The sequence below is a fragment of the Podarcis bocagei genome, assembly GCF_964188305.1.
Source record: "Podarcis bocagei genome assembly, chromosome: 13".
Lineage (NCBI taxonomy): Eukaryota > Metazoa > Chordata > Lepidosauria > Squamata > Lacertidae > Podarcis > Podarcis bocagei.
The window spans coordinates 50,182,301-50,200,933 of record NC_138138.1 but is presented as its reverse complement, the minus strand read 5'-3'; the positions used below and the strand labels follow the sequence as shown (position 1 = coordinate 50,200,933).

At 43.4% G+C, this 18,633-nt stretch overlaps 1 protein-coding gene, 1 long non-coding RNA gene and 2 gene segments (V, D, J or C); 1 reads left to right on the top strand and 3 right to left on the bottom strand.

The window, feature by feature from the left end:
• LOC308572088 (Ig mu chain C region-like) overlaps positions 1-13,856 on the bottom strand; it is an 81,404-nt gene extending 67,548 nt beyond the window's left edge. Inside the window, exon 1 of the C gene segment in view lies at positions 13,817-13,856.
• LOC308571994 (uncharacterized protein) overlaps positions 1-18,633 on the bottom strand; it is a 282,420-nt gene that overhangs the window by 25,945 nt on the left and 237,842 nt on the right. The gene's annotated exons all lie outside the window — the stretch shown is intronic.
• LOC308572091 (Ig mu chain C region secreted form-like) lies at positions 2,028-17,353 on the bottom strand. The segment is given in 5 exons: positions 17,320-17,353; positions 5,815-6,129; positions 4,959-5,288; positions 3,946-4,287; positions 2,028-2,618 (listed from the first exon to the last, which is right to left on the bottom strand).
• On the top strand, positions 5,196-6,381 carry LOC308572299. Its single transcript, XR_014001682.1, has 2 exons — positions 5,196-5,335; positions 6,012-6,381. It is a non-coding gene; the product is annotated as an uncharacterized lncRNA (long non-coding RNA).

Sequence of the window (18,633 nt, the reverse complement as noted above, 5' to 3'; positions counted from 1 at the left end):
TGTTTGTGTTTTGGTTGTTGGTAAAAATAAAATTAAAAAATAAAATTGGAGAGTGGTGACCACGTATACCAAATACGGAAAAACCCCTGAGTATAAATATAACCCATTCATTGAGCCTCCCCAACGTGGTAACTGGGTTTCAACTCAACAATACAAAAGGTGGAAAACCCTCCACCTTGCTGTGGAATGGCTCAAGAATGGGATTTTGGCTCAACCTTATTCCACAGCTTGCCATTGCTAGGAAGGAATGGGAAACAGTATGGATGGCAAAGGGTGACTTCTGCATCCTGGTGCCTGTTGGTCTTCATCTAATTGAACATGAATGAGGCAACTGAAGATGTGCTTGTCTTTGTCATAGCCAAACGTTCCTCTCCGTGGGTTTGAGAGAGAAGGAAGAATATATAGTGTAAAGATGACTTATTCCTTCAAATGGGCAACTTGTTTCTGTCCTCATTCTCCCCCTAGCTCCTGCTGGCCGAAAATCAACGGCAGAGGATGCTTCCAGGGTCCTTAATCTAAATGAGGTGTAATTGCCGCCCAATGGCCATCAGTATGGGAGGGATGCTTTTAGAATAGGATGCAGAGGTTCAAGAGAAGCAGCACTTCTGCATCCGTACCATCATTTATTTGATCCTGTAAGTGATTGCTGCTCTCCATATTGGTGGCGGAAGATGTGAACTGGCCAAAGAGATTGTCATCCACAGATGCATATCTGTGTCAACAGTTTCAACGTAGCTTTCTCCCTCAAAAACTAATGATTATGAAAATGTTACTACTTTGTAGTAATGGATGAGATTACTATTTATGTCACAAGAGTTCTAGATTCTTTCATCAGCAAGAGTCTTGATGAATTAAGTGATTTATGAACTTTTTATTTAATGCTCTGTTTCTAAAGTTATGGATTAACTGTGGAACTTTGTTGCTAGATATGCATCCGAGTATCTTCAAGAGAATCTCTCAATGTCATCCATTGACATGTGGGAGACTACCTTGGTGGTGGTGGTTGCGATCATTATCATCATTGATGTAAGGTATTGGCTATTTGCTACTTGATAAACTTGTACTGTGGGAAACCCAAATGGAAGCGATGCCTTGCTATCACCCAGTCACATGATTATTTATATGTACACATTTTGCTATTGCCTTCAGCCTTTTGTTTTAAATTCTCAGTCAAAAATCAAGATAAACTGAATCAGCTTCCGCAAACCGACTGAACTTAAGTCCACAACATGTTGTGCATTATATGCGTAGCCTCAGATATTCATATATTTTGCACCAGTATGTCAATATTAAAATGACTGATCTCATCAAATACCTTGCGCGTGTGTGTTTCAAATGCTCTCTGAAATCTCTCTTAGTGACTTCTTCACCATGTATCAAGTGTGGATATAGGTGGTTGCTTGTGAACGCCCAGTGAATGATGCATCCCCTTGCTCATATCATTTTTTTTAAAAATAGTTGTACAGGGCAACCCCTGCATGTACAGAGTGTTTTTCTTCTGTTTTTAAGATGCCCGGGGGAGGCTGAGTTGAGAATGACTCTAAATTACACAATGTTGGAGCTGGGAAATCAATGTCATTAGATATAAGAATAGGTGGCACCTAACTTTCTTAACCTGCTATTTTCCACCCCAGATGTAGGGATAGAACAATTTAGAAGAAGGAGTTGTTGGGATGTTTATTTTAATAGGGAGATGAAGAGATGGAATAAAAAGCTAGGGGATCAAAGATCAAGGCAGTCAGTGGCAGGGGTTTGGGAGGGGAAGTACGATTGCAATGTCAGTACTTGCAGTGCAAACTCTCACATTTCATTCAACTTCTGACAATCACATGCTTACAGCATCCACATAATAGCTAAAATGGTTGCTGTGGGTGAAATTTCCAGAGAAGCTTTATTTCCCATTGTATTCAAATGGGAGCTAGGTGTCTCATTCCATGCTTGCGCAACTGAAGGTTAATATTAACTGTCATATCAACATTTCCCACAAGAAGCCAGGTTTTCTTTCATTGTTTGAAAAAAATCAATACTTTATTGCAAACTATTTATTTCTTCCAAAAGATGTGGTCAGTTAACATTTTAACATTTGAGACACATCTTTCCTTAGAATCAAACCCCAATTTTCAACTGAAGAATCAATAATGAAGCAGGAAGAGACACAAGGAGGAAACAGATTCTGGTGGTAATGGGAGCATGGAGGATGCATGAGAGAAACTATCATGGTGTTTAGTTGCAAGTTGTGGCCGTATCGGAGAGCACTAAGGAGACGTTGACAACAGTTGGTTTACCCGTGTTCTTGTCCACGGTCTTCTGAGTGCTGTTCATGGGCAGCGCCTCATGTCCCACGACACAAGTGTAACGGTCTCCATGACTCCAGTCACTTTCACTGATGTACAATATGCTATAGACGAAAAACTTTCCTTCTGTCTTGGGCTCTTCTTTGGGTTCACTGAGGTAGAAATCTGCAGAATTCACTGGCTGGTCATTGTGGAGCCACTGCAGAAAGATACCTTTGGGGGAGAAACCTTTCACTAGGCAAGTGAGGGTGGCTGTTTCTCGCAGAGCTAGTTCTTCTGAGGTAGGGGGAAGGACATAGATGGCTGGGCTAGATGGGGGGCCATCTGGAAGGTGAAAAAAGAAGAAAAGGGATGAAGAGACAATCAAATGTGCATTCCTAATAATAATAATAATAATAATAATAATAATAATAATAATAATAATAATAATTTATTATTTGTACCCCGCCCATCTGGCTGGGTTTCCCCAGCCACTCTGGGCGGCTTCCACAGAAACCAAAAAACACTAAAATATCATACATTAAAAGCTTCCCTGAATAGGGCCGCCTTAAGATGTCTTCTGAATGTCAGGTAGTTGTCCATCACCTTGACATCCGATGGGAGGGCATTCCACAGGGTGGGCGCCACCACCGAAAAGGCCCTCTGCCTGGTTCCCTGTAGCTTCGCTTCTCGCAATGAGGGAACCGCCAGAAGGCCCTCGGCGCTGGACCTCAGTGTCCGGGCAGAACGATGGGGGTGGAGACGCTCCTTCAGGTATACTGGGCCGAAGCCATTTAGGGCTTTAAAGGTCAACACCAGCACTTTGAATTGTGCTCGGAAACGTACTGGGGGCCAATGTAGGTCTTTCAAGACCGGTGTTATGTGGTCTCGGCGGCCGCCCCCAGTCACCAGTCTAGCTGCCGCATTCTGGATTAGCTGTAGTTTCCGAGTCACCTTATCATTTTTACCCACAATTTATTTTCTTTCATGAGACCTGACTTAACCTTTGGCCTCTCGGATATATAGGCTTGGCTGTTTTGAGAGAGACAGGGCACTTTAAGAACCAGAGTGAAGCCTTTCAAAAAGGGAACTGGGCAAGTCAGATTGGCGAGGCAGCAAAATGGATCAAGTCCTAGTTTTGATGCAACAGCCGTTTATGGACCAGAAATGGACCTAGTTTTTACTGAACAGTTGGATCACATGGTTCTCCCTAAAGTATAGGAGGCAATGCTAAGAAGATTGACACTGCTGATACTAGAGTAGGACACCTTGCACTAGAGCAAGGTGGGAATACAGGTTCCATCTGACAGAAGAGGAGTGTGGACTGAAGTTCGCTACGTGGCCTTCATCAAGTCGTAGTCACTCAGGTTGGCCTAGTTCAATGGTTCATAACGGTAAGAGTTCCAAAAGCAGCTGTCAAAATAATAAGTAAGGAAAGTGTCCACTGGGATACCCTAATAGGAGCTCATAGGTTCCAGCAGCTACTGAAGTAAGGGCATCATTGAATACGCTGAAGGAGTTTTTTTGAAGGCCGCTGACTGTCTACCAAATTTCTCTTCAGGTGGCAACTATTCTGAGGGCAGATGAGGAGCCTGACAGATCTAGGGATCTGTGAAAACACGCAACACTAATGTGTAATCTTTCCATGGGATGAAGTAAAACAGGTACCTACCATTAACCTTTTTCAAAGTTTTGTCGATAGGTTCAGGAAGTAAGCCTGGGAAATTAACTTTGCACGTGAACGTTTCATCGCTGTCCCACTCTGTGGCACACACGGTGGCTGTAGCATCAATGTAAGTAAGCCCGTTAGCCTGATCTTCTGGCTTTCCAAGTTCGGTCTTCAGTAGTGTTTGGTCAGATTCTTTTGTCCAGGTAACATTCAGTGCCGAAAGATCCAGTTCAAGAGGTACGTTTGAAATTCTGCAGGTCAGCTTGGCTACCTTGGTCTGGAAGATGTCAGCGAAGGATGGTGGGATTGCTTCCACACGGACATCGTCGTTACAAGAAATGTCACCTGAAGAATGACATGAGATGAGAACTAGGTTTGGTTCCACAGTAATTAAGACAACAGAACACACCAGTGTTCCATACACTGTTGGCAATCAATGCTTTAAACACCCAACTTACTTCAAAGTCTCCTTCCTCATGCCCAAATCAAATTCTCTTAACCTTTGCTGAATACTGGCTATATATAATGTGTGGCTTGACCCTAAGATCAACTGGGAATTTCCTCTCACTACCTGTGTACTATGTTCTGCAGGAAAGAACTTGTAGAAATGAGCTCTTGTGTGTTCCACAAGATGGACTTCATTACTTTGGGGACCCACCAAAGCTGTGAATCTTTTGAGAAAAGCTACAGGATAGGGCTTTCAGAATTATGGCACGACCCTTTTAAATAGCAAATTTGAGCTAGGAGATTTTACATTTGTAGAACAATATCAACATGGGTCTTTAGCATAGAGGAGAATATTTAATACATTGATATCAGAATATGGATGAACTGAGATCTCACCCAACATTGAAATTATTGTTTCTCTCCCCTCCTAATCATTCTGGGTGTATGCTGAAGGATACAGGTGTTGTTGTTTTTTAATAGGGTTGCATTGAGCAGTGGAAATGGGACTGGAGATAGATTATTCTTATTCTGAATGGTCAGATTTCTCATAAAAGAACAGTGAAGCTCACCTTCACAAAAAGAGTTCTTGTTGATCTTGAGTGTGTCATTGAAGTCCTTGCCATTCACCGCACAAGAGAAGGTAATGTCGCTGAGCCAGTCTCTCTTGGTGACTATGAGTTCACTCTTTATGCTGTAACCACGGCCCTCTCGGATTGGCTGGGTGGTGGTGAAGCCAGAGTCAAGTACCTGTCCCTTCTTCAGCCACTGAAGTGTGTACTTGCTGGAGGGAAGGTTAACTACGCTGCAGGTGATGGTGGCATTCAGGTAACTGCCAAAAAAGGCTTGAATGGGTGGTGCACGTACAGACATCTCAGGTTTTGGCAGTACTTCTGGCGTTTCTACTCGAGAAAGAGGGGGAATTGCAAGAAAGAATGAATTATGGCAGGTGGGTACAACACTCTTAACAGAAAAAATGTAAATATGTAAGGACTGGAGTTACATATATGTGTATATTCAGCTGTATTTAGGAATACATGTTCACATGATTGTCTTCTAGCTGTATTGTGATGCATACTGGAGAAACATATTCACATTCTTTTGACTCAATGGGAAGCAGGGCTTCATTTGAGTCAAGGCTAAGCTGGGCTGAGCCTTCAGAGTCACAGCACAGCATTGGAGCAAATGGAAGGAATGTGCACTGCTGGGCATGTGCAGAGCACATTTCCCATGCTACAAGTGAGGCATATCCTACTCAGCTAGGACAGAGGATGCAGCTTTGATCTCCTCTTTTAGAAACAAATCAGCACCTCTGAAAGTATGTGCCACAATACACAGCCTCTGACTACTTGTGTCTAATCTTTTGTAGACGGCCTGTGTTGTTATGTTGGGAATGTTGAACAAGACAAGACAAATACATTCACTTACCGCAGCCACGGATCACTCGTATCACTGCGTTTCCAGAAGGGTGGTCAGCCTTGCAGTAAAATGGATCATAATTTGTCCAATCAGCAGATGGGACAAGTGCCTGGGAACTTGCGGTGTAAGTCCCACTGGAGCCGAGTACTGAAGGAAACTTCTTGGACGTGATTGTACTGTCGCTGACATTGTTCTTATTGTTCCAGGAGAAAGTGACCGAGTCAGGAAGGAAATTCTTGGCCAAGCACCCGATGGTGACCTTTTCACTGCCCTCGCTCCCAGGAGAAGCAATGAGAGGGAAAAGAGATGGGGCAGCTGAGGGAACTGAGGGAGAAGAAAAGCAGAAGGATGGAGGGTTTTTGGAAGGTGTTAAAAGTTCAGCTGGGGTTAACTAACTGAAAGGAAGCGAACCGTTGCATTGTTGAGAAAGAGAGACAAGGGTATCAAACATGAGTATATGTGTGTTACTAGATGGATTGTTGTATTGTTGAGGTGTTTTTCAACACAAAATCAACATTTTGGATGTATTTGTGTTTAACCCCATTCTGCATGAAATATACCCAGCCTTCTCCCTCCTTCACTTTGTAAGTAGAATTCCCTTTCTCCTAGTTCTCAGCCATAACTTATAGCTAGTGTAGGATGTTTAAGAACCTGAGCTATGAACTTGGGAGTCTAGTCAGTCCAGACATACGTGACCTTAGCCTCATCACTCCGGACCACTTCGGAAACAATATTGTTGTAAGAATTGCACAGTTAATGAACATACAGCACCTGGGGAAAGTGTATAAATATGTACAGCATTGTTACTGAATAGCATCAGCTGGAGAAACACGCTGCCTAATATTCCCCTTTCATCATTGATGAATAACAACTGGCCAAAGCTCTGAAAAGAAATGTTGGTCATGCTTCCCTATAATAACCACCAGAAAGGCTATTTACTCTCAGTGAAGGAGCAAGAACCACCAGAAAAGCTTTTTCATTATGTCTGTTATCCAGAGGTCCATGCTAGGAACCATTTTTATAACAACCATGAAGCACAACCCTATCCCTGTCTACTCAAAGGTAAGTCCCACTGAATATAATGGGGCGTATAAGTGCATATAAAAGTAAGTGCATATGGAATCTAAGCAGAAATGAGCTGGCAGCGAGGAGAATGCAACTGGAGTAGAAACATTGTGAGGCTGTTCATTTTGCTTTCTGTGGAGTTCACATCTGGCTTATTCTGTTGTACAGTATTTGCTTCCTTACAACACTTCTAGAGAGTCAGATGCACCCTCTGAAATGGTCACATTTTTTAAAAAGTGGGCAATGTCAGGCGCGGTAAAATGGAATGAAGATTTCAAGATTTCGAGGAGCACACAGACTTTCTTGCAAAATCACGAGCCATTTCATATTCTGATTACTGTTCAACACTGCTGTGTTATACAGTACCCTTCCATACCAGAACAGCATAACCAGCAAAAGAATCAAAATGATTTTTGTAAAAGGAAACCCAATCACTTCAAAGAAAGCTAATTCAACAGAAATATGACATCTTTCATTGTACTACACTTATTGACACCATGAATCTCCTTAGCTATATCTAATGCAGTAAGCCCTTGACCCCTTTTAAACCATCAAAGGGAATCTGCACTGTGTTGCAGGTTAATATTTCTGACACCAATGAGCACCCCCCCCCATATAAAGCACAAAGCAATGGTTAAATAGTGATTATTCCCTGGCTAAACTCAGAACTATTTCAGATGGGTTGTCGTAGCTTTTGGCTCTGCACCAACGAAGGGCAGAGCAGCAACCATAGGCACCCTGACCTGTTTCTTCATTCGGCAACTAGAATCTGTGAGACTAAAACACAGACATAGTTATGGTTGCCAACTGACCAGGAAAACTGCTCTGCTCTTCTCCTGTGCCTTCAGCAGCAACTTGATGCACGGAAATCAGCAGGTGACCTTTGTCACAGCAGGGATGTCAGCGTATCAGACTGCTGTTAAAGGTGCAGCTACTCTGGTCTGTTGAAATGGCGGCAACTGTGCCCAAACGGAACAAGTGATATACAATCGAGTACAGCTATGCTGAATGAGAGAGACCTGAACTCCATCCCAATACAATAACTGTATCTAATGCTATCTCAAGTCTGAAGCTGCTCAGGATGCAACATGGGTCATCCATGACTGGTTCAGTAGCTGTCTTGATTGCACATTATGAAGCTTATAATTTTCCAGCTAGTCTTGCGCTGGCAAGCCAAAGGAGTTGCAAAAACTATGTTGGGCTGGGAGATTTGCAGGTTTGTGGACACTGGAAAGGAGGCACCTTTCCCTTCCCCACCAGCCATCCTAAGCAGTATAGAATGGGGAGACTTGCGTGCCTTCCTACCCAGAGCTGGGCATGGGAGAGCCAGGAGGAAGCTGGCTGAGCCACTAACCTCCCCACAAATGGTGCTGAGATATGCCTCTCAAATGTCCCCCACCTGGCTCCTGATGCTTGCAATCACTTGGGGATGAGGCTGAGCGGCTCCTTCCATGTTTCTCAAAGACAGGGCTGAGCTGTGTGGATTGAATACCTTCAAATGGAGTGCCAGGTTTTAGGGAGGCAGGCAGAGGTGGGCCAGGTGGAGACAAATTGCTTACCTCAAAGCCTTTCTAAAACCTGTACTAAACTGAAGTTCCCAGCCCCTATTGAACATAGGAGGCTGAATTATACCGAGTCAGACCATTGGGTCCATTTAGCACAGTACTGTCTGCATTGTCCGACAGCAGCTCTCTAGGATTTGTGCCATCCCTTGGCTCTTTCCATGGGCCTCTGGATGAGGCTCTTAAAACAGCTGGGAGAAATTAATTGCTCTCCTCAGCTTGTCTCACATCTGCTTCTGAGTTAGCAAGCTTTCTGCCTCCTGGTTAAGTCTTAAGCTTCAGGGAGGCTAAGCGGAGGACACAGTTGATTTTTCCAGCCTTCTCAAAGCTTGTGTCACACAGCTCTCAACAGGGAACCATGCAATTCTTTCAGCTGAGTATATGCACTCGGGGAGGACAGGGTGAAGAAGCCAGCCCTCCCCAAGCCAGTGCTGATCTTGGAGGTTTGCAAGGCTCCTAGCTGAGAATCAAGCTTCGTAGAAATCCCTGTTGCATCTCCAACCCTGCTATGTAGCTCTGGAAAAAACTCACCTCCTAGGTGAGAGGTGGGCTTTGGAGAAGCAAGGGGGCTGCTGGTGCTTTCCCCATCATTTTGAACACAGAGCCCTCGCTGCAGCTGAACACTTGGCTTCAGAGAGATCCTGGGTGCTTCCTGCACTTCCAGCTATAGCTGCTGGAAATCTGAGAAGCTTGCCTGCATCACAGCTCAACACTGGGCTTCCACAAAATTAGGGGATGCCAAAAACTGCCCCATCACAAAAGCCAGAAATGAAGGCAAACCCACTCAGCTCTTGCCTAGCTAAACCCTGGGCTTCAGAGAGAGCCCAATTGCCTCTCTGTCCCAACTCCAGCTGCTATAGCACTGGAAATATTTCTTATTTCAGGGCTGAGTGGTGAGCTTCAGAGAAGCTGGAGCTTTGCCCATCAGCCACCCAGTTTTCCCTCAGCTGAGCACTCAGCTTCAGAAAGACTCTGATCTCCATGCTTGCATGTACCGGTAGTTCTCTTTCCAACAACCTAAGGGGCTTCTGAAAGCTTCCCCCATCATTCTCAGAGCCAGAGCTGAGCAGCAAGCCCTCCAAGCTGTTCCCCAGTTGAGCCCTCGGCTTCAGAGAGACTCTCACTTTTCCCTCTGCCTTTGCTATTGCTGCAACGGATGGGAAAAGCTTGCATAAGAAAAAGCTAGGGGGTTTTGACACTATTTCCAAAGCTGTAGGTCAGCAGGAAAATGCACAGCTCTCTCTCAGCTCAGTGCTGGGCTTCAGAGAGACCTTGGTCCTCATCTCTGGCTGCCATTGATCTGAAAAGTTTGCAAGTCCCCCAGAGGAGCAGTCAAGGGAGCTAGGCGGTTGCCAGATCCCCTGCCGCAATCATTCTGAAAGCTGCAGCCAAGATGGGAGCCGTCCAGCTCTTTCTCAGCAGATCACTGGGCTTTGGCTGGCTGGTCTCCCTGCCCTAGGTTCAGCTGCTATCAGTCTAAAACTGAAACAGATTTGAGACACGGTTTGCATGGATCCCAGCTCAGTGCTGGGCTTCAATGCAAGCCAGTGGGTCTCAAGAGTTTCCCACATAGTTCCCAAGCCCATAAATCCAAGGGGAACAATGGAGCTTTCTCCTAGCTGAGCATTTGGTTATAGAGAGAATCTGTCTGCTTCCCCAGCTTTGCTACAGCTGCCAGAGGCAGGAGAGGCTTACATTCATCTCAAATGAGTCTTAGGCTTCAGAGACGTTAGTGGGCTATCAGGAGCTTCCCCCATCATTTCCAAAGCCAGAGCTGAGGGGCGAAACTGCCCAGTTCTTACCCAGCAAAGCACTGGGCTATAGAGAGACTCCAGTTACACCCCCAACCCAGCTACAGCTTTGGATGACCTAGGGAGCTGCTGGAACCTTCCATATCATTCTCAAGAGTCCCAGCAGAGTCCTGAGCCACCCAGCCCGGCCCTGGCCAAGTGCTGGCCCCAGTTGTCACCGCTGTAGCTCCGTTAAAATTTCCTAGCTCCTAGCTGGGCAGTGGGCTTCAGAAAAACTAGGGGACTGCTGCTGGTGGTGCTTTGCCCACCATTCCCAGAGACACAGTTGAACACCAAGCCATCCAGCTCTTCCACAACTGAGTACTGACTTTAGTTTGCCCTTCTAGCCTCAGCTGTAGCTGCTACAGCTACGAAAAGATTTCCTAGCTCCCAGCCAAGCGGTCGGCTTCAGATAAGCTAAGCAACTGCCGGTGCTTTCCCTGCCATTTTGGAAGCCGTAGCTGAGCACAGAGCCATTGAGCTGTTCCTCAACCGAGTGCTGGGCTTCAGGTTGCCCTCCCTGCCACAGCTGTAGCTGCTATAGCTCTGAAGATATTAACAAGCTCCTAGCTGACCGGTGCGCTTCAGATAAGCTAGGGAGGTTGCTTGAATGTTCCCAGCATTCTCGGAGCTGCAGCTCAGTACCAAGCTGCGTAGCTCTTTCCTGGCTGTGCACTGGGCTCAAGGCTGCTGTCCCAGCCCTATCTTTAGCTGCTATAGCTCTGAAAGGGTTTCCTAGTTCCTAGCTGAGCTGTGGATGACCGAGGGAGCTGCTGGAACATTCCCTATCATTCTCAAGAGCAACAGCACAGTACTGAGACACCCAGCCCTGCCCTGGCTAAGCAGTGGGCTTTCGGTTGCCCTCTCTGCCCCAGCAGTAGCTGCTATAGCCCTGAAAGATTCCAAGCTCCTAGCTAAACTGTGGGCTTCAGAGAAGCTAGGGAGCTGCTGGAACCTTCCCTATCATTCTCAAGAGTCCCAGCAGAGTCCTGAGCCACCCAGCCCAGCCCTGGCCAAGTGGTGGCCCCAGTTGTCCTGGCTAAGCAGTGGGCTTTCGGTTGCCCTCTCTGCCCCAGCAGTAGCTGCTATAGCCCTGAAAGATTCCAAGGTCCTCAGAGAAGCTAGGGAGCTGCTGGAACCTTTCCCATCATTCTCAAGAGCTACAGCTCTGCACAGAGCTATCCTGCCTTCCCTGGCTAAGCAGTGGGCTTTAGGTTGCCCTCCCTGCCCTAGCTGTAGCTGCCCTAGCTCTGAAAACATTTTCTAGCTTCTAGCAAAGCGGTGCGCTTCAGAGAAGCTAGGGATTTCGTTGGAACGTTCCCACCATTCTCAGAGGCACAGCTCAGCACTGAGCTGCCCAGCTCTTCCCTGGCTGTGCACTGGGCTCAAAGCTGCTGTCCCAGCCCTATCTTTAGCTGCTATAGCTCTGAAAAGGTTTCCTAGTTCCTAGCTGAGCTGTGGATGACCAAGGGAGCTGTTGGAACCTTCCCTACCATTCTCCAGAGCAACAGCACAGTACTGAGCCACCCAGCCCTGCCCTGGCTAAGCAGTGGAGTGCTTTCGGTTGCCCTCTCTGCCCCAGCAGTAGCTGCTATAGCCCTGAAAGGTTCCTAGCTCCTAGCTAAACTGTGGGCTTCAGAGAAGCTAGGGAGCTGCTGGAACCTTTCCTATCATTCTCAAGAGCTACAGCTCAGCACAGAGCTATCCTGCCCTTCCCTGGCTAAACAGTGGGCTTTAGGTTGCCCTTCCAGCCTCAACTGCAGCTACTGTAGCTCTGAAATCATTTTCTAGCTCCTAGCCAAGTGGTGGGCTTCAGAGAAGCTAGCTGCTTTGCTGGAACGTTCCCACCATTCTCAGAGGTACTGTACAGCCCTTCGCTGGTTGTGCACTGGGCTCAAGGCTGCTGTCCCAGCCCTAGCATTAGCTGCTATAGCTCTGAAAAGGCTTCCTAGCTCCTACTCACTCGGTGGGCTTCAGATAAGCTAGGAGGCTGCTGCAGTGTTCTCAGAGACACAGCTGAGCACCGAGCCATCCAGCTGGTGCCTGGCTAAGGGCACTAGCTAGGTTGCCCTCCCTGCCCCAGCTGTAGCTGCTAAAGGTCTGAAAATATTTCGTAGCTCCTAGCCGTAGACCACCGCTCAGTGGTCATCAGAGAAGCTAGGGGGCTGCTGGTGCTTTCCACAATGTGTTCCAAGCTGCCGCTGGTCACAGAGCTACCCAGCTGTTCCCTAGCTAAGTTATGGGGTTTAGGTTGCCCTCCCTACACTAGCTGAAGCTACTATAGGGATCAAAACTGTTGGAGCTCTGTGAGGCTCGTGTGCTTCCCAGTTCAGTGATGGGCTTTGGAGAAGCTAGGAGGGTGCCATAACACCCCCCTTGCCTTGCTACCAAAGCCACAGCTCAGCAGAGAGCCCTCCAGCTTTGCCTAGCTGAGCTCTTGGCTTCAGCGAGGTTCAGGTTGCCCCTCAACCATGCCCCAGCTAGGGCCGCTATGGATCTGAAAGATTTGATGCCTGCTGACTGAGCAGCAGGCATCAGAAAAGCTTGGGGGTGGCCACCTCCCATTACTCTCAAAGTCTCAACTGAGCAGGAAGCCAATCGGCTCTCCCCAACACCGTTGAGCACCGTTGAGCCTTCAGAGATGTTCCTGTTGTTCTCCATGCTCTGGCTATTGGTCCTGTAGATCTAGATCTAAACGTGCTAGAGGCATGGAAGACATGCCTCCCAGTCCCTGATGAACACCAGTAATCAAGGATGCTCCATCCTAGGCTCCCAAAATGATGAAGAATAAGGCTTGCTTGTTTTCAAGCTTTGGGGGTGCTGGGTGGGTCTAGTTGACCACCCAGGCACTCCAGAACTAGTAGTGCGTTGGGTAAAAGGTTGGATACCACCTCACTGAGCATGGGATGCCAAACATCCCAATCAGCTGGGAAAACTACTGTTAAATACACCCCAGTAAAGCCTTGTATTGATCCTCATATTACAAATTTAGAAATCATGCCAGTTAAAAATGTGGGAAAATCCCTACATGATTATTCACTGTTAAATAAATTAATAGTCTAGCAGTGGTTTGTTATTGTAAGCTTTCCTGATTTAGCTTGATATAAACTCTGATAATTAAAAAATAATTCCATTTGTCGGTCAAAATTCCAGTTAAGTCTATCACTTATCTGAATCAATCAAACAAATGAAAACTACTACAAAGAGAGGTGGAAGTTTCAATCAAAAGCAAAAATATACTCTACAGAGATAAACTATCTTAAAACCCTGACCGCCTAGGACAAAACAAGTCCAGTTAAAACAGAAAAACCCATAAAAGTTACTTAGAAAAACCAAACAAAAACCAACAATAAATTATAATTCCCTGCCACAAATTCATTCACTCTTAAAATCTGTGTCTCATTATTTCACAAAAATAAGCAACAGAAGAGAACACTATTAAAATATCCCAATATATTTTCATGTAAATTGTTAATAAATGTTAAATTTGTTCAAAATAGATAAAAATAATAATTGACATATTGTAAATTGTAGTAAAATAATAATAATCAAATAAAATGTTGAAAAAAGAGGAATAAAGTATTTTTATCTTACCATTTAAATGTATGATTTCTACACGTAAAAGATTCACAAACTTCTAGAGTCCAGAACCAATTGCTTATGGAACAGACATTCATCTTTTTTCTTTAAACCAAAAAATGCTAAATCTGGGTTATTTTTTGTGGGGAAAACAGATCTTTCAGAGACAGGTGTTATTCTGTTGTTTTCGAAACATTCAGGGCTATTTTCCACCATGTGAAACCACTGTGGGTGCTAGAAACTCCATGAAATGGAACGCAAGGTCTTAAAATAAATCAAAACAGAGAAACGAATCTTTGGCCACCTGTTGTTTTAATCTGCCCCCCCCCCCGCCAATGTTCCTGTTTAGTAATCAGCCATTTTCTTTTCACAAAAAAAGAAAAGAATAGATCCAACCCTTCAAAATCTTTTCTTGATTGTGCTAATTATTTTAGATTCTGATGCATATTAATTAGCACTCCCATTAATTTCACAGTGCATGAGCATCAGGAGCAAGATGCAATTTGCTCAAAGGCTTAATCTGAGCCGGGAGCCAAAGAAACATAAATTCAATTGCAGAATTCAGCCTCAGAATTAGTTAAACAAACAAATAAACAAAAGACTAGTAAGTCTCTAAGCATGTCAAAAGTACCTTGCCCTCACCACTGAGGAAAGCTAAGCAGAACCCACAGGTTGGTAACAGTTTAATTTAGAGAGAATAAAGGGAGGTAGATAAAGAAATAACAGTGGCATATTAAAGATGTCTTAAGTTTGTTGTGAAGTGAATTTTAGGAGAGAAACTACTTCACCTGATGCACACAAGGACTTTATTGATCTGGCAAAGTAGGATTTTCCCTCTGAAATTCATTCCGCAACACTTATTTACTCTTTAAAGTGTCACAGGACTTTGTCTATAACTGCAACCTAGTATTATGCTTGACTGAAAGATAGATAGACAGAAAATAATAAGATGGGATGAATCCTGAACGACTGAAGGGTAGACAGAAAAAAATGAACAAATTAAAGAATAAACAAACGGGAGGGAACTACTGAGAAAGAGTGGATAGACAGATTTCTAAATTATGCATTTGTTATAAGAATGCAGTTCTATTTGTCCATTTAAACTTTTGATCCACTAAGGAATAGAATTAGACACTACCAAGGCACAAATATCCCCCCCCCCCATCTTAAATCTATTCGACACATTTAATTGCAGCTTTTAAGTTCCTTTAAGGCTTTCAAAATGCACTGGAGATTGACAAAACCAAGCAACCCAAAAAGAAATCCCATCTGCTCAGTTATGAATGAAATTAGTTCTGAATTAGAAAAATATTGATTTACCTGAACTAACGGCGACAAAGGTCCCAGGTCCCCAGTAGTCTAATCCGTAGTATACACACTAACACAATTGTCTGGAGATACTGTATTTAACAAACTGTCCCTTCAGCTTAGTTCTTCGGTAACCTCTTAGAAGGAGTCTAACAGATTCTGATTCTAACTAAATTTCTTCTCATATATTCCGCAGTATTTTTTGCAAGCGCAACCTTTCTAGACTATTGCAATTGTGTAGCGAACATATTAAAACATTTTCAGGGAAAGCGTAAAAATATAATTGTAGGGATGGAGAAAAGACTGTGGCAGAGTAATTTTGGTTTTTGGTTTACAAGCTATATGGAGACAAAGTATTAAATTCTCACTGAAATAGACCTCAGTAAATCCAAAGAAAGTTGCCTTAGGCAATCAGTATTTACAAGGAAGACCATTGCAAAGAAGTACATGAGAGAAATAAATATTTTTACCTGTTGTAACAGTGACGAAGGTGCCTGGTCCCCAGTGATCAAACCAGTTGTCACATTGGAATATGTTTATGGGGAGAGGCTGCAAAAACTTTCATTGATCGATCGACTGTTTTTGAATTGCTGAATAATCTTGTCTACTCAATTACTCCAAATGGGTATGCACCTCTATGTACACTTACTTGATAGGAAGACACATAGAATTCTGTGGCACTTACATCCAAGTAAACATGCATAGGACAAGCCTGTAAGATTTACTTTGCGGTATAAGATTTTTCAGAACATGGGTAGGTGAAAAAAAGTCTAAGCCTACTTTAAATCTCAATCCTAAACACACATATTGGAAGTAAATTCCACACATTTAAATGAAAGGTATATTTTCTAAGTAAGCGAGTTTGAGATAGCAGTTTATATAAGAAAAGAAGAATTATCTTTCCAGACTGGACCAAGGGTCCATCCGTTCCAGAACTTGACCAGACATTCTTATTTCTCTGGAACGGTCTCATTAAACTGAATTGGATTTCCCTGGAGTCCTGTAAGACTCCCTCAATTTCCAGAACATGCCCCACAACAGGAACACTTGAGTTTCAAAAACATAAAGAACGGGAATGACTAACATTTCAAAGACATCACTTAAAAAATAGGAACAAACTCTGCATTTAAGGAATACAGGTGAGAAAATGAATTAAAATCATACCTTCTGTGACATAGACCATGGTCCCTGGTCCCCAGTGGTCGAAGTAGTCACAGTGCCTCAACTCTTTCTATCCCATGCACAAAAACCTAATATGGAATGCTTCTGTTCTTTGCAACCCGCAAAACTATCCCTTAAATGATAGTTTTAATGCACACTCAATATAAATATGGGGGTTTTTAATTGGCTTAAGATGCAGAACATAATTAAATCTGGATTGTTCAAGACAACTGAATACTTTAAGAAAAACAACAAAGAGCTTCTCGGCACTGTAAAGAGAGGAAAGCTTTGTAGTCGCAAAAGCTTTTTTAGACTTTGTGGCTTTTGCCACCATAAATTTTCATTTCTAAGCCTGCAGAGGACTCTGTTGTTTTTGTTATGCAAAACTACTGTAGTTACCCATCCAACATAAGATGTTTTAAAGAAAAGGTTGTGGAATTTAAACACATACATTTCTAAGTTTTAGAAGGCATTTCTCTGAAGCCCCTGTTTTGTTATTAACTTAGTTTGGGTCATGAGCTGGACTGATGAATAATTAAGATATCTATTTTGGTTTAAAGAGATTATTCCAGCATAACTAGGCTGAGAAAGGCAGTCAGTTTGAGGTACCAGGCTGTTTTTATACCCAACAGTCACTTTGGAAAAAATATAGAAAAATCACACACAACTTGACAGAAGGAAAACATTGAATTTAACTTACCACTGCTCACTGTAACCAGGGTGCCTTGTCCCCATATGTCAAAAGCATAGTAGTCACAGTGATACTAATTCCTGCCTTGAGTGACTAAAAACCTAGTGGTCTCAAAGCTCAAGATGCCAGAGGTCACATCTCTTATGTTGTCCTCCCATTATATATTATATTTATTTACACAACTATATTTCCCTTCTGTTTTAATTGAAACTGAATTTTCTCTTGCCATAAAGAGACAGAAAACACCTCCTACTCCACCTTGCATTTAGGACATTTTTTTTTAAACCCAGTAAAGATCTTATTGTAAAATATAATAACTACTTAAGTCAAAGGGAAACATAGAATAGAAAATCCTTACCTGAAGATACCATCACCATGGTCCCTGGACCCCAATAATCAAAGGCAGCATAGTAATCACATTGATTAACCTGCCAGTGTTGTGCGAACAAAAACTAAACAATACTTTCCTGTTGCCAAGACTTTAAATGGAATAGTATTTGACATTCTCTCCGACATCTGTGTATCTAGATTTATTGACTCATTTAAATATTTGCCAAGTTTATGACTATGATTTAATTTTTTAAAATCTTGTATTCCTGGGACCTATGGAACATTTTTCATTACAGCTAAACAAATATAGTTAGGTTTGATCCAAAGCATAACCCAGTATAAGGATCTATGGCTTTGGGGTCAACCTTAACTTTTAAAGAATGAACATTGCAATCAAACAGATTGAAATAAGTAATAATATGTATGATTTACCTGAAGTGACGGTCACTAGGGTCCCTTGGCCCCAGTGAGTGAAGTAGGCATAGTAACACAGCACATAATTCTCTACTGAGAGGTGTGCAAAATCCTAAATAGAAATTGCTAAAGTATATTCCCCCCTTTACCGGCTGAGACCGTGACGAGGGTTCCTGGGCCCCAGGTGTCAAAATAACTAAAAAATTCATTGAATATTAGCTATCCACTAAGTGGTCCAAGTTCAGCCTGATCATCATACTAACAATATACAGGATTTTTACATCAAGCTAAGACAGCGGTCATGCTTATATTTCATTTCTTCTTGAGTGCACTCAAAAAAAGATCAAGATTAAATACTTTTGCTTGCACTGTAGATAGAATTAAGCTGTGGCACTAGAGAAGTGAGACTTTCCACGGGCATGAGACATATTTTCCCTAGAGCTTAGAGAACCCAGAAAAAGCAACAGAAGAACGAACCAACCCTGGTAATGGAAGAATAAAAAAATTCCATGCAGCTTTTCTAAAGACAGAAATAACAAGGGCTTTTTGTTCTTACCTGTAGTGACAGTGACTTGGGTCCCTGTTCCCCAGTATCTCATGTCATCACACTGGTTAGATCTCTTTCTTAAGATGGACAAGAAGTTGACCCACCCGGTTTATGCAGGGAATTAGAGGGCTTTCAAGATTAAATGTATTCCCACACTCAGTGGTTTCGGCCCTCAATATACTGATTTGTAAACAAGTCCTAATGACTTTAGGAGAATTTACCCATAGGGAAGAATGTTTAGATGTGAGGTTTAGGCTTCCATCTTTTCCATTATATATTAATTATACATGCTTATAATAATTTAATTCATTGGCACTCCTAAAAAATAAATTGAAATTCTCACATTTTGCCCAGGATAGACTGTAATCCAGACTCCAAACT